Raw genomic sequence first — 12,427 nt, forward strand, 5'->3', positions numbered from 1 at the left:
ATATATATATATATAGTTTGTATTTTTTTTCGAGCACATTAATAATGGGCCGTCATGTTCTTTTGAATATAGGTCCTTATATTTTATTAAAATCAAAAACAGCTATGCCGACAGAAGTTTTGTGGCGGTTGCAAACGCCCGACACCCGTCTCCGGAGTGTGACCGCCTCACGTTCGCGGTGTGCCCCCCTCACGGACGGCGCCGCCGCCGGCATCTGGAGGGCGGAAACAGCCGCATCAGGTCTATACGGAGGGGACGTTGCTCCCAAGTGTTTCTATGGGATGACCTACCACAACCGGGTGGTGTTGTGGCATGTCCGAAGAGGCGGCACGCATCTCCGGGGAGTGCCCCCCCTAACGGATGGCGCCGCCGCCGGCACCTGGAGGGGGGAAACGGACGCATCGGACTACTGTCGACGTCCCACGCGGTGTCAACCGCTGGGGTGCCCTTACCCTTTTTGGGTGCTTGCGCCTCCAGATGTGTTGAGGCTGCCCTCTTCTTCTTCTCCTCCTCGGGAGGAGGGTTATTTTCCTCCTCCTCCTCTTCCTCGTCGTTGTCCTCAGGGACAGAGGAATGGGTCTCGTTGTCTTCGGACGCCTCATCCGAAGTGCCCTTGCGATGGGGCCACTCTTGGCACCCTTGGCTTTCTTCTTAGCTTCTTCTCCGGCGCCGTATATGGCGCCGGTACCAGCATCCTCGCCAAGCGTGGGATGACTGGTTCTTCGGGCAATGGAGCCGGACACTGGATCCGCTTCGCCCTCTCCACCCAGTCCTGAGAGAGCAATACTAAGATCTCGGACATCATCGTCGAAACATTTAAGTTGGGAATACGTCAAAAGTAACATACCTCGCTGGCGGGGCGGTTACAATTGTGACCACGGCCTGAGTCCATGGTCGGTGGCTTCTCGTTGCCCTTAAAGAGCAACTTCCAGGCCCCTTCGTGAGAAGTGTCGAAGAGCCTTTTCAGGGTCTGGTGCTTCTTCGAATTAAACTCCTATAAAGGGTGGCTTCGGCGCTGGCACGGAAGAATACGGCGGATTAGCATCACCTGGATAACGTCAACGAGCTTGACGTCCTTGGTTACCATGCTTTGAATGTGCGTCTGCAGCGCTATCAGCTCGTTAGGTGAACACCAGTCCAGACTCTTCTCGACCCAGGAGGTGAGTCGCATGGGAGCGCTGGGGCGGAATTCGACAGCTACGGCCCAGGTGGCGCTGCGAGGTTCTGTGATGTAGAACCATTGCTTCTGCCATTCCTTTACTGTCTCCACAAAGGTGCCTTTGGGGCAGGAGACGTTGGATAGCTTGCTCACCATGGCCCCTCCGCACTCCGCGTGTTGGCCATCCACCACCTTCGGCTTCACGTTGAAGACTTTCAGCCACAGCCCGAAGTGGGGATGGATGCGGAGGAAGGCCTCGCACACGATGATAAACGCCGAGATGTTGAAGAAGGAATTCGGGGATAGATCATGGAAATCTACCCTGTAGTAGTACATCAGCCCGCGGACAAAAGGGTGGAGTGGAAACCCTAGCCCACCGAGGAAATGGGGATGAATACTACCCTCTTTGTGGGCTCCGGCGTGGGGACGACTTGTCCCTCGGCTGGCAGACGATGGGTGATCTCCTTCGCCAAATATCCGACCGCCCGGAGCTTAGTAATGTCCTCCTCCTTGACGGAGGAGACCATCCACTTGCCCTGACCACCAGATCCGGACATGGTTGCTTGAGTGGAGAGGAGATGAGAACTTGAGCGTTGGAGCTTGAGATCGAAAAGGCGGAGACGAAGAGAGAGCATGAGGAGAGGAAAAGGGAATCCTTATCCCCTTATAAAGGCAGCAAATATTAAACGCCTCCTCACTCGCCTTAGGATTCGCCTGTTCCCTTGGACTATATAAATGGCATGATTGAGTTACCCATGCCCGCATTGATGAGAATCCCGCAATATGGGGGCACGATCTCTGTTTCAACAAGATGTGCCAATAGCAACCGCGTCTCGAAGCGTGGGATGGCAGAAGAAAAATGGTTCAAAATTATAACCGGACAAACATGATGTCGTGTTGGAAAAAAGCTGTCAACAGATTAGATTTGTGCAAATATTATATTCTCTCCGCGGTTGTGTATGGTGTACGTAACAGGTCAGGATACTATCATTGCATTCGAAGACTATCTTGGAGTTCGGAGAAAGGGGAACCCGCCTTACAATGCCGAAGACAAACAACGCGTCGGACTCCTCGTCATTTGAAAGCCAGGTTCAGGGGCTACTGAGGGAGTCCTGGACTAAGGGGTCCTCGGGCGTCCGGCCTGTTATCCATGGGCCGGAGTGATGGGCTGTGAAGACATGAAGGCCGAAGACTGCATCGTGTCCGGATTGGACTCTACTTGGCGTGGAAGGCAAGCTTGGCGACCGAAGATTCCTTCTTATGTAACCGACTCCATGTAAACCCTAGATCCCCTCGGTGTCTATATAAACCAAAGGGGATAGTACGGAAAGGACACCACATATACCCATTACCATATGCATAGGCTAGACTTCTAGGGTTTAGTCATTACGATCTCGTGGTAAGTCAACTCTTGTAATACTCATATTCATCAAGATCAATCAAGCAGGAAGTAGGGTATTACCTAAATAGAGAGGGCCCGAACCTGGGTAAACATCGTGTCCCCTGTCTCCTGTTACCATCGATCCTAGACGCACAGTTCGAGACCCCCTACCCGAGATCCGCCGATTTTGACACCGACAACGATGTCGTCTACATAAGCTTTAACTATCTTGCCGATCTGTTTCTCCAGTCATGTTTGAATCATGCGCTGGTATGTGGCGCCGGCGTTCTTGAGCCCGACGGGCACGGTGTTGAAGAAGAATGGCCCATATGGGGTAATGAATGATGTTGCAGCTTGATCGGACTCCTTCATGTTGATTTGATGGTATCCGGAATATGCATCAAGGAAACACAGTGAGTCGTGTCCTGCAGTAGCATCAATGGTTTGATCAATGCGGGGGAGGGAGAAGGGATCCTTAGGGCAAGCCTTATTGAGGTCTTTAAAATCGACGCACAATTGCCATGATTTTTCCTTCTTTGGTACCATCACCAGGTTTGCCAACCAGTCCGGATATTTTATTTCTCTGATGAATCTGGCCTCATTTAGCTTGGCTAGCTCCTCCCCCATAGCTTGACGTTTGGGTTCGGAAAAGCGCCGCAGTGTTTGCTTGACCGGTTTATATTCCTTTAATATATTGAGGCTATGTTCGGCCAACTCACGTGGGATTCCTGGCATATCAGAAGGGTGCCAGGCGAATATATCCCAATTCTCGCGCAAGAACTCTCATAGTGCGGTGTCAACCGCTGGGTCTAATTGTGCTTCGATGGATGCTGTCTTATTGGGGTCCGTTGGATGGACTTGGAATTTGACTATTTCTTCTGCTGGTTTGAAGGAGGTGGATTTGGGTCGTTTGTCTAGGACCACATCATCCCTGTCCATCGTGGAGCGCAGCGCAGTTAATTCTTCGGCCTCGAGGGCTTCAGATAATGCCTCGAGGGCCAAGGATGCGGTTTTGTTCTCGGCACGGAGTGCTATGTCCGGATCACTAGCTAGAGTGATTATACCGTTGTGCCCAGGCATCTTAAGCTTCATGTATCAATAATGGGGTACCACTTGGAAGCGCGTAAATGCATCTCGCCCTAAGAGGGTGTGATATCCGCTGTTGGAAGGGGCCACTTGGAAGGTTATTTCTTCGGACCGATAATTCTCCAGCATGCCGAATACCACGTCGAGCGTTATTTTTCCCGCACACCGCGCCTCCTGACTGGGGATAATCCTCGGAAGGTCGTGCTGCTTTGCTCAACACGGCTCCTATCTATTTCCATTTTATGGAGTGTATCTTCGTAGATGAGGTTTAGTCTGCTGCCACCATCCATGAGGACCTTGGTGAGCCGAAAGCCGTCCACAATTGGACTGAGGACCAAGGTGGCTGGTGCTCGGACTGTCCTGTATTTTGGTTCGTTGCCGGCATTAAAGGTTATAGCCGTGTCATTCCAAGGGTTTATTGCTGCTATTTGACAAACTTCGGCGAGTCCGCATAGTGCTCTTTTGCGCCTATTGTTTGAGGCGAATGTCTCGAAGACCATCAGTACTTTGGGGTCGTTGTCCTTTGGGGGGTGTTGTTCTGGGTTATTCTTGGTGAGGATATCCTCGCCGCTCTTGGCCACTTGCCGGAGTATCCAACATGCTCTAAGGCTATGTGTTGGTATGTTATCCGGTGTTGCGTGTATTTTGCATGGCCCATCGAGCCATCCTTCCAGAACGGTTCCGTGCCCCATACTGGACTTGTATTTCTTTGCTATTGAGCCGGGCGTGTTGCAAGGGCGCACCCTTTTCTCCTGAATGAGGGTTTGAGTGGGGACCGATGATTCCCAATGAGTTGCTTGAGTTTTCCAGGCGCTTTCCATTGCACTGTACTTCTGTACGATAGTTGCCAAGTCAGCGAAGTGTAAGATGCGATGGCGGTTGATGGCGTTAAGGATTCCTTCGTCCCTGCAATTTTTGCGGAACACTGAGATCGCTTCCTCGTCGCGGCAATCTTTAATCTTGTTTTTGACAAGAAGGAATCTGGCCGAGAAGTGGACCGTTTTCTGAGACTGATGTTTTATGCTCATGAGAGCGCTTGTATTCGGGTGGGTGGGTGGATTTAAATCTGAACCCTGCCCCAGTTTTGGACCCGGAGTCTGAAGGTCTTCCGAACTTAGCAGATCGGGCTCCGGGATGTCCACTAATTTTTTAGGCCCGTCGTCTGATTCTATGTTCGGAGGGTAGGATGCATCACCTCGCGGGTAGGTGTCCGGCTCTTCGAGACCGGAGATCCGGACATAGTCCATCCTTAATATGGAGGAAGAGTTGTCGACTCGCTCTTCGACTACCGTTATCTGGTGGGTGATCGGTGGAGATTTGATTTCTCTCTGATCGGGTTTAAGCCCAATTCGGTCGTAGTCTGCAGCGACCCACAGGGCGGCGATGCGATCTAGGAGCTCGTTTAAGGACGAAAGCTCCACCGGATCCATCTGCTTGGAGTGTTCGGAGTCGATACGAAAGGGGTTTCCAATGATGTGCATTACCGAGAGGGCCCAGAGATACCTCTCCGATACTCAGAGTGACAAATCCTAATCTCGATCTATGTCAACCCAACAAACACATTCGGAGATACCTGTAGAGCATCCTTATAATCACCCAGTTACGTTGTGACGTTTGATAGCACACAAGGTATTCCTCCGGTATCCGGGAGTTGCATAATCTCATAGTCAACGGAATATGTATATGTCCCAATAGCAATAAAACTTAACGATCATTATGCTAAGCTAACAAATGGGTCTTGTCCATCACATCATTCTCCTAATGATATGATCCCGTTCATCAAATGACAACACATGTCTATGGCTAGGAAACTTAACCATCTTTGATTAACGAGCTAGTCTAGTAGAGGCTTACTAGGGACACTGTGTTTTGTCTATGTATCCACACATGTATCAAGTTTCCGGTTAATACAATTATAGCATGAATAATAAACATTTATCATGATATGAGGAAATATAAAGTAACAACTTTATTATTGCCTCTAGGGCATAGTTCCTTCAATGGCATCATTAGAATTGCCTAAATCGATCTTCGGGTCCTTAAGATTCAGTGCCAGTCTATACACTACACACTCTTCACTGAGAACAAACTGCTTTTCTCATGGTGCACTGCCAAGAAATAATATCTCCCTCGCCCATTCTAAGAGTGCGCAACTTTAGGATCTCCTCTGCATCATTGATAAGAAATAGATGCCTGATCAGGTGTTCATCCCATCTCCTAGTCCCACTCAAGAATAACTCGGACACCCATTTGATCCTAGTTCTGTTCTTCTTAGCAGAGATTTGAAGACCAGATTCTCCAAGGATCCAATTATCCCTCCAAATATTTATACTAGTCTCATCGGCCACTCTTCATATGATACCTTTTTTAGCAGTTCGAGGCCATGCATAATTCCTTGCCAAGAAAGGATGTATCTTGAGGGAAAACGATATCAATAAGATGCCCATGAGGATAATATTTAGCTTTCATCAACTTTGCACACAGAGGGTCTGGAAAAACCAAAAGACGCCAAGCTTGTTTTGCCAAAAGCGCTTGATTAAAAAGCTGAAGATTGCGAAATCCCATACCCCCTTCACTTTTTGGTCTTGTCATCTTATCCCAAGCCAGCCAATGTGTTCTTTTCCTATTCTCTTCATCGCCCCACCAAAAATTCCTGATAATCTGGGATAACTCCTCACACAATAAATCAGAGAATTTAAAAATACCCATTGTATAAACCGGTAAAGCCTGAACAACAGACTTGATCTGGATTTCTTTCACCCCGCTTGAAGCATATTTTTCAATCCAATCTGAAACACGCTTGAGTGATTTACCTTTGGTGGATTGAAACTTACCCACCTTCATACGGCCTTCTGGTACAGGCAAGCACATATATTTGTCCTCAAATCCATCGATGGTGAGTTTAAGGATAACCAGGATGGACACCTGGTCCTCCATAAAGCATTTTTTTTGTCAAATAAGACGGAACATTTATCCGGACTTAATAGTTGTCCAGTTCCCTCCTCATAAGCCGACAAAATACCTTTAACATTTATCCTGCAAGCCTCTTCTTAAGCACATTATCATCCTTAATATATATACTTTTTCTAAGCATCAAGCAAAGATAACTTCCAGGGGACCCGGATGAACCAGAGTTCTTTGTATGGGCACCCAACCTGTGCCATGCCGCTCTCAAAGTAGAGTAGGAGTAGCATACATCGATTTGAAACTCTTGGACCTGGAATGCTGCTCTCAACCTGAATTCTGCCACTTCCACCCCAAACTATTCTCCTAAATCTAATGCTCTGCCCAAGTCTCCCTCCAAAACAATTGAAAACATCATGTCAGTACTCAAAGTAAGGTTATAAAGAAGCACTGGCATATTTTCTACAAAGAGGGACATACCCAATCCACAAATATCACCAGGATTTGGTCTTTTGCCCATTCTTATTTTTTTTACAACACCTGCAAGATAAACCAACCTCTAGCTTTTAGAATGACTAGATTGCGCCCCGGGTGCAAGACACGGACAGAGAGAAGTTCTATTTGAGTATTAATCACCATACATTTGTAGGGGCGGTAAAGAATAACAGAAGGTACCAATGGGAAACCCAGGCCCAGGAAGCTAATTAAAATCAAGAATTCTGTGGGTACAACCTAATGAGCATTCCATACCAATATCAGACAACACCCAACAGCTGAGCTGACATAACTTCAGCTTTAGGCCTTAGTACTATTTTTTTCTTCATATCCATATGCTAAAAAGCTTTTTTATGAGGTATGCTTCATTACAAGGTAGCAAAGCACAGGTTACTTCATACCTGTAAAACTATGTCAAATTTCAAGAGTTTCTCAACAACAAACTGAGAAAACACACACAAGAAAGGGCATTGTTCTGAAAAATCAAGCAAAAACAAACGTGTATGCTCTGCAATCTCATCTGGGGCATTTCCTCAAAAGTATCGTGGGCTACAAAATCACACATATACATCGACAAAGAGGTCACAGATGGCATGCGTGAGATGACGGTTGGTGTAGACTGGGTGAGAGTATAGAACGAAGAGAAGCTTGGCTCTCTAAATACAAGCATGACGCATTATCCTCATTTAGGTAGCAATGAGAAACCCAGGCTCAAGCTAATTACTAACCTAATAAGCATTCCATACCAGTATCAGGCAACAACCAGCAGCGGAGTTGAAATTGCTTCAACTTTAGGCATTAGTACTATTTTTTTCATATCCATATGCTAGAAAGCTTTTTTTACGAGATATATGCTTTGTTACAAAGGTAGCAAAGCGTAGATTACTTCATACCTCTAAGACTATATCAAATTTCAAGATTTTCTTAACAACAAATTGAGACAAAACACACACACAAAGAAAGGGTATTTGTCGGGAGCGTAAACTCAGGACATCAAGGATCAAAGATACCTTGTAATTTTGAGTTCAACGAGAGGCTAAAACGCACGGCTTCCTTCTGAGAAAATCACAAGGGACACAAGGATTTTTATATAGGTTCAGGCCGCCATTGATAGCATAAAATCCTATGTCCTGTTCTTCGTTGATATGAAAATGGAGGTTAAAGTGTTGTTGTGTTGCAAACGGGGTGCTCGGCGTGTCATCGGTGGTGGTTGGAGTCCTAGCTTGAGTGCCCGAGCACTCCTATCTCTACTCGGCTAAGTTTGATGTACTATCGCCTTCTGGTGATGCTCGGAATGGGAGTAGTGTTAACTGGTGTGTGCATGTGTGTGTGATAGCTCAATCGTTTGTCTTAAAATGACCTCGGTCCTCCCCTTATATAGGCATGGGGACACCATAATAGTCGGTTTAGTATGTGTGAACAAATACTAGTTGAAGGTCGGCGTCCATCTTGCAGATGTGCATTTGTTTACGGTTCAGAAGATAAGCTGATACTGCAGAGTGTCAGGTACTCAAGTGCTTTTGGTAGATGCCTGGGTCCCGCTTGTCATTGTCCTGCTTGTCTTTGTTGTTAGAATAAATTCGAGGCATACCGTCAATTATCCGAGGACCAAACAATCACACGAGCATGACACCGAGATTTGTAACGAGGTTCACCGATATGGCTACATTCCCGGGGCTTGACTACGGGCGCTCCTCCCCGTGACACCGTCACAATACCGCACACCGGCCACCCGGGCGCCGGCACACGCCGACGGCTCCCCCTTGCGCGCCTATGCTATTATGTTGGCATATGTTACTTCATGTGTCTACTCCCGTTATATATGAGAGGTCTAGGATACAAGTGTCCTATTAGGACACAACTCCACATCCTATTTAAACACAATACAACTCCTAGTTCAACTGTAACCTACCTTGTACACAATATTCGACACAACTCTAACAAACTCCACCTTGGCGAATATTCTCCACCACCTTGAATTTGTCACTGCGTCAAACTTCCATGTACATTGGATTTGAGCTTATCCCATGAGTACCGCTGCTACTCCAAAGACTCTATATGACTCCACCTGCAACTTGTAGTCCCTTCTTTTCTTGACCAGAGTCAACACTCGAACGAAATTAAGTTCCACATTACTCTAGTTTGCGCTCCCAACTTTTAGAGTATCCGTTCAATGCCATCACACATTGATCACTGACCTGCGTGAAAGTGAACAACTCACATATTGGGTATCACACATAAGAGTTACCTGAACTCAACATCACCGCTCCTTTCTTGACAGCCTGTTTGAAACTTGAAGGAATTTCACCATTGCTTGTAGTCATCTCAAGTCAAATTCACAGTTGTCTCATCACATGTATGACCACCAGAGCCCTGGCCCGTCTCCATGTCCCGTGCGTACTGCACGCCTCGTCGTTATTACTGCGTCGAGCCTCCGCTGTCCCGGTCGAGTCTCAAGGATCGCGAACCCACACCACTCAACCCCCACTGCAGAGTACCACCAATCATAACCGATCGATGACGAGTTTCACACTTTCATCAGACCACTGGGCTCCAGTCCAAACTGTGTGTCCCATGCTTTTCCCCTTTGCTGAATAGGCTTCGATTCCCTGGATCCTTACATCGTAGCCCCTCAATCCAGCTTCACATTCAACATGACTCCATGGTAGATGATCAGTCCACCCTCGCGCCCCGTCGACTTCAAGCTCCGTGTATACATCACCTAGAATCAACCCCGCGCCATAGTCTTGTCGAAGCTGCACAAGCCCTCGGGGCCTGTGCCACGTGTTTCCACGCCCCAGAAGTCGGTCACCATCAACATCATGCTCCTACGTCGTCGTTGCCGATCTCACCACCGTCCTCTGTACCAACCGACTCGCGTCGATCCGTCAGACTAGCTTGTCCGACCAAGCCGATCTTATTGGACTGTACGACACACTCAAGGCTCCCAAATCGTCTTGTCCGAATCTCCATCCATCACCTGATAATTCCATCTTAGCTGACATGACTTCCCGTAACTCCTTCAAGCATCTCTATTGCACCAACAAATCTTTCACCTTTGTCTGCCATAACCCAAGGTTTCCAGTCCAGTCAACTTCTCTACCTCAAACCTGGTACCCATTGACGCCATAGTCCTTTGTGTGGCTGACCATGCGAAAAATTATCCGAGCTTTACACACGATTCCCCAAGTACACAAACAAAACCTCCACATACTACTGGCAATTTCAACTAGCTGGTCTTCACATGATCTACTCCCTTGGCTCAACCCCAAGAAGCTAGCTTTGCTTTGCCTTTCTGTGTCATATAGAGTATGGAGACTCGGTCTCCTTTTGTTTCCAAACAAATCTCACGTAAGTAGCCCTCCAGTTCCAACTTGCTATCGGCCGACTCCGCCTAGGCCTGCCTGCGCTGCCCCACATGGGCCAGCCCACGTCCTATGGACCACGCTAGCCCCCGCCTTGGCTTCAGCCACCTGTGCGCACGGCTGCACAGCGCGTGCCGCCTGCACGTTCCGCCACCACCGCGAAGCGCCGAGAACTTCGATCTCGCCGATAACTTCCTGCGAACCGATCACTTCTGTTTTTGGCCCAGATCGTCTTGCTGCTCTCTCCTGTCTTGTCCCGCGCGATCGCCAAAGATCCCGCCGACTAGCCACCGACCAGCTTCTACAATCACGATCTCTTCAAAACCTCCTCCTTTCAGATCAACTCGACCGCCTGCCGGACCTTTTCAACCTTGCTCATGATATCACTTGTTAAAATAAATCCGAGGCATATGGTCGATCACTCAAGGACCAAGCAATCACACGAGTATGACACCGAGATTTGTTAACGAGGTTCACCGATATAGCTACATCTGGTATCAGATTCAAGGTGGTGGAAAATATTCGTGAAGGTGGAGTTTGTTAGAGTTGTGTCGAATATTGTGTACAAGGTAGGTTACAGTTGAACTAGGAGTTGTATTGTGTTTATATAGAATGTGGAGTTGTGTCCTAATAGGACACTTGTATCCTAGGCCTTTCATATATAGCGGTATTAGACACACGATGTAACATATGCCAACATAATAGCACAGGCGCGCAAGGGGGAGCCGGCGGCATGTGCCGGCGCCCGGGTGGCCGGTGTGCGGTATTGTGACGGTGTCACGGCGAGGAGCGCCCGTAGTCAAGCCCCGGGGATGTAGCCATATCGGTGAACCTCGTTAACAAATCTCGGTGTCGTGCTCGTGTGATTGCTTGGTCCTTGGATGATCGACGGTATGCCTCGGATTTATTCTAACAATTGTCCTGCTTGATGTGACGCGACGCACCACTCCCTTGATCAAAAAGGTTGTATGGTCCTGTCGCTTTCACCTGATCGATAGGGTTTGCACCTGATCAGCCTGAGGTACCCGTCCAACCTGTTCGTTGTGATGATGACGGTTTACGTAGGCCTGCAGCGGCGAGGTTCTCCATTCGTAGAGAGAGTGACCTTCCTGCGCACGCGAGCCTGGGAGGTTGATGCTCGGGGTTTCGGGCACCATCCTTATGACACCAGGGCTGACGTCTTGACATCCTTCGCTTGGATTGTTTGTGTCATTTATATTTATTTATATGATAGTAAATACACACAATAGATCTGTGTACAACACATGTGGCCTTCATCTTTAACGGGGCAACGCTGAAAAACCCTTTATGTTTCTTATTTTACTTGATTGTTTTTTGGGGGCTGGCTCATTTGGCAGGTGACTCAGGGTACCCTTATTGTTGATATGCCGACAGTATTGTTCTAAAGAACCAAGCAAAATTTAATCAAACGTTTGTATGCTCTGCATGATAATCTCTCCAGGGGCATTTCCTCAAACATATCATGGGTTACAAAATCACACATATATATCGACAAAGAGGTCATAGATGGCTGCGTGAGATGTTCCTCTTGAGAAATTGATCTTAGGAAGCGAAGGAGATGGTTTTATTTATGACGGTTGGTGTAGCCTGGGTGCGAGTACATGCGGTGATGGTGCCTTGTTTGGGATTTTAATAGCATGTCATGACCAAAGAAGAAAATAGCTCGATAAAATGCATACCTATCATAAAGAAATATTACTGCGGTGTCAAGGATTCCTTGTTATTTCGCAATAACCAGATATCAGCTTCAAGAATCTCTCACAGTACAAGTGTTTTTCTAGTCGCCTTCAATAAAAAAAATGAATTAGATATGAACATTGCAGAGTAGTAGCATTCCTACAAATCACCAAGAATCAGAAAATGATCTCAGAGCTGCACTCGCAGTCTTGCAGTCAAATTAGAAACAACCGAAGAAAAGGGAATGTGAAGTACTCTTTCCGGTTCTTTTTACACCGCATATAAGATTTGTCTAAAGTCAAACTACATAAAGTAGGTAAACTTCATCGCTGATAACAG

At 47.4% G+C, this 12,427-nt stretch overlaps 1 pseudogene; it reads right to left on the minus strand.

Moving 5' to 3' along the window:
- LOC123101509 (uncharacterized) overlaps positions 1-12,427 on the minus strand; it is a 15,817-nt pseudogene that overhangs the window by 2,148 nt on the left and 1,242 nt on the right.

The sequence above is a fragment of the Triticum aestivum genome, chromosome 5A (assembly GCF_018294505.1).
Source record: "Triticum aestivum cultivar Chinese Spring chromosome 5A, IWGSC CS RefSeq v2.1, whole genome shotgun sequence".
In the NCBI taxonomy this organism is placed as follows: Eukaryota; Viridiplantae; Streptophyta; class Magnoliopsida; order Poales; family Poaceae; genus Triticum; species Triticum aestivum.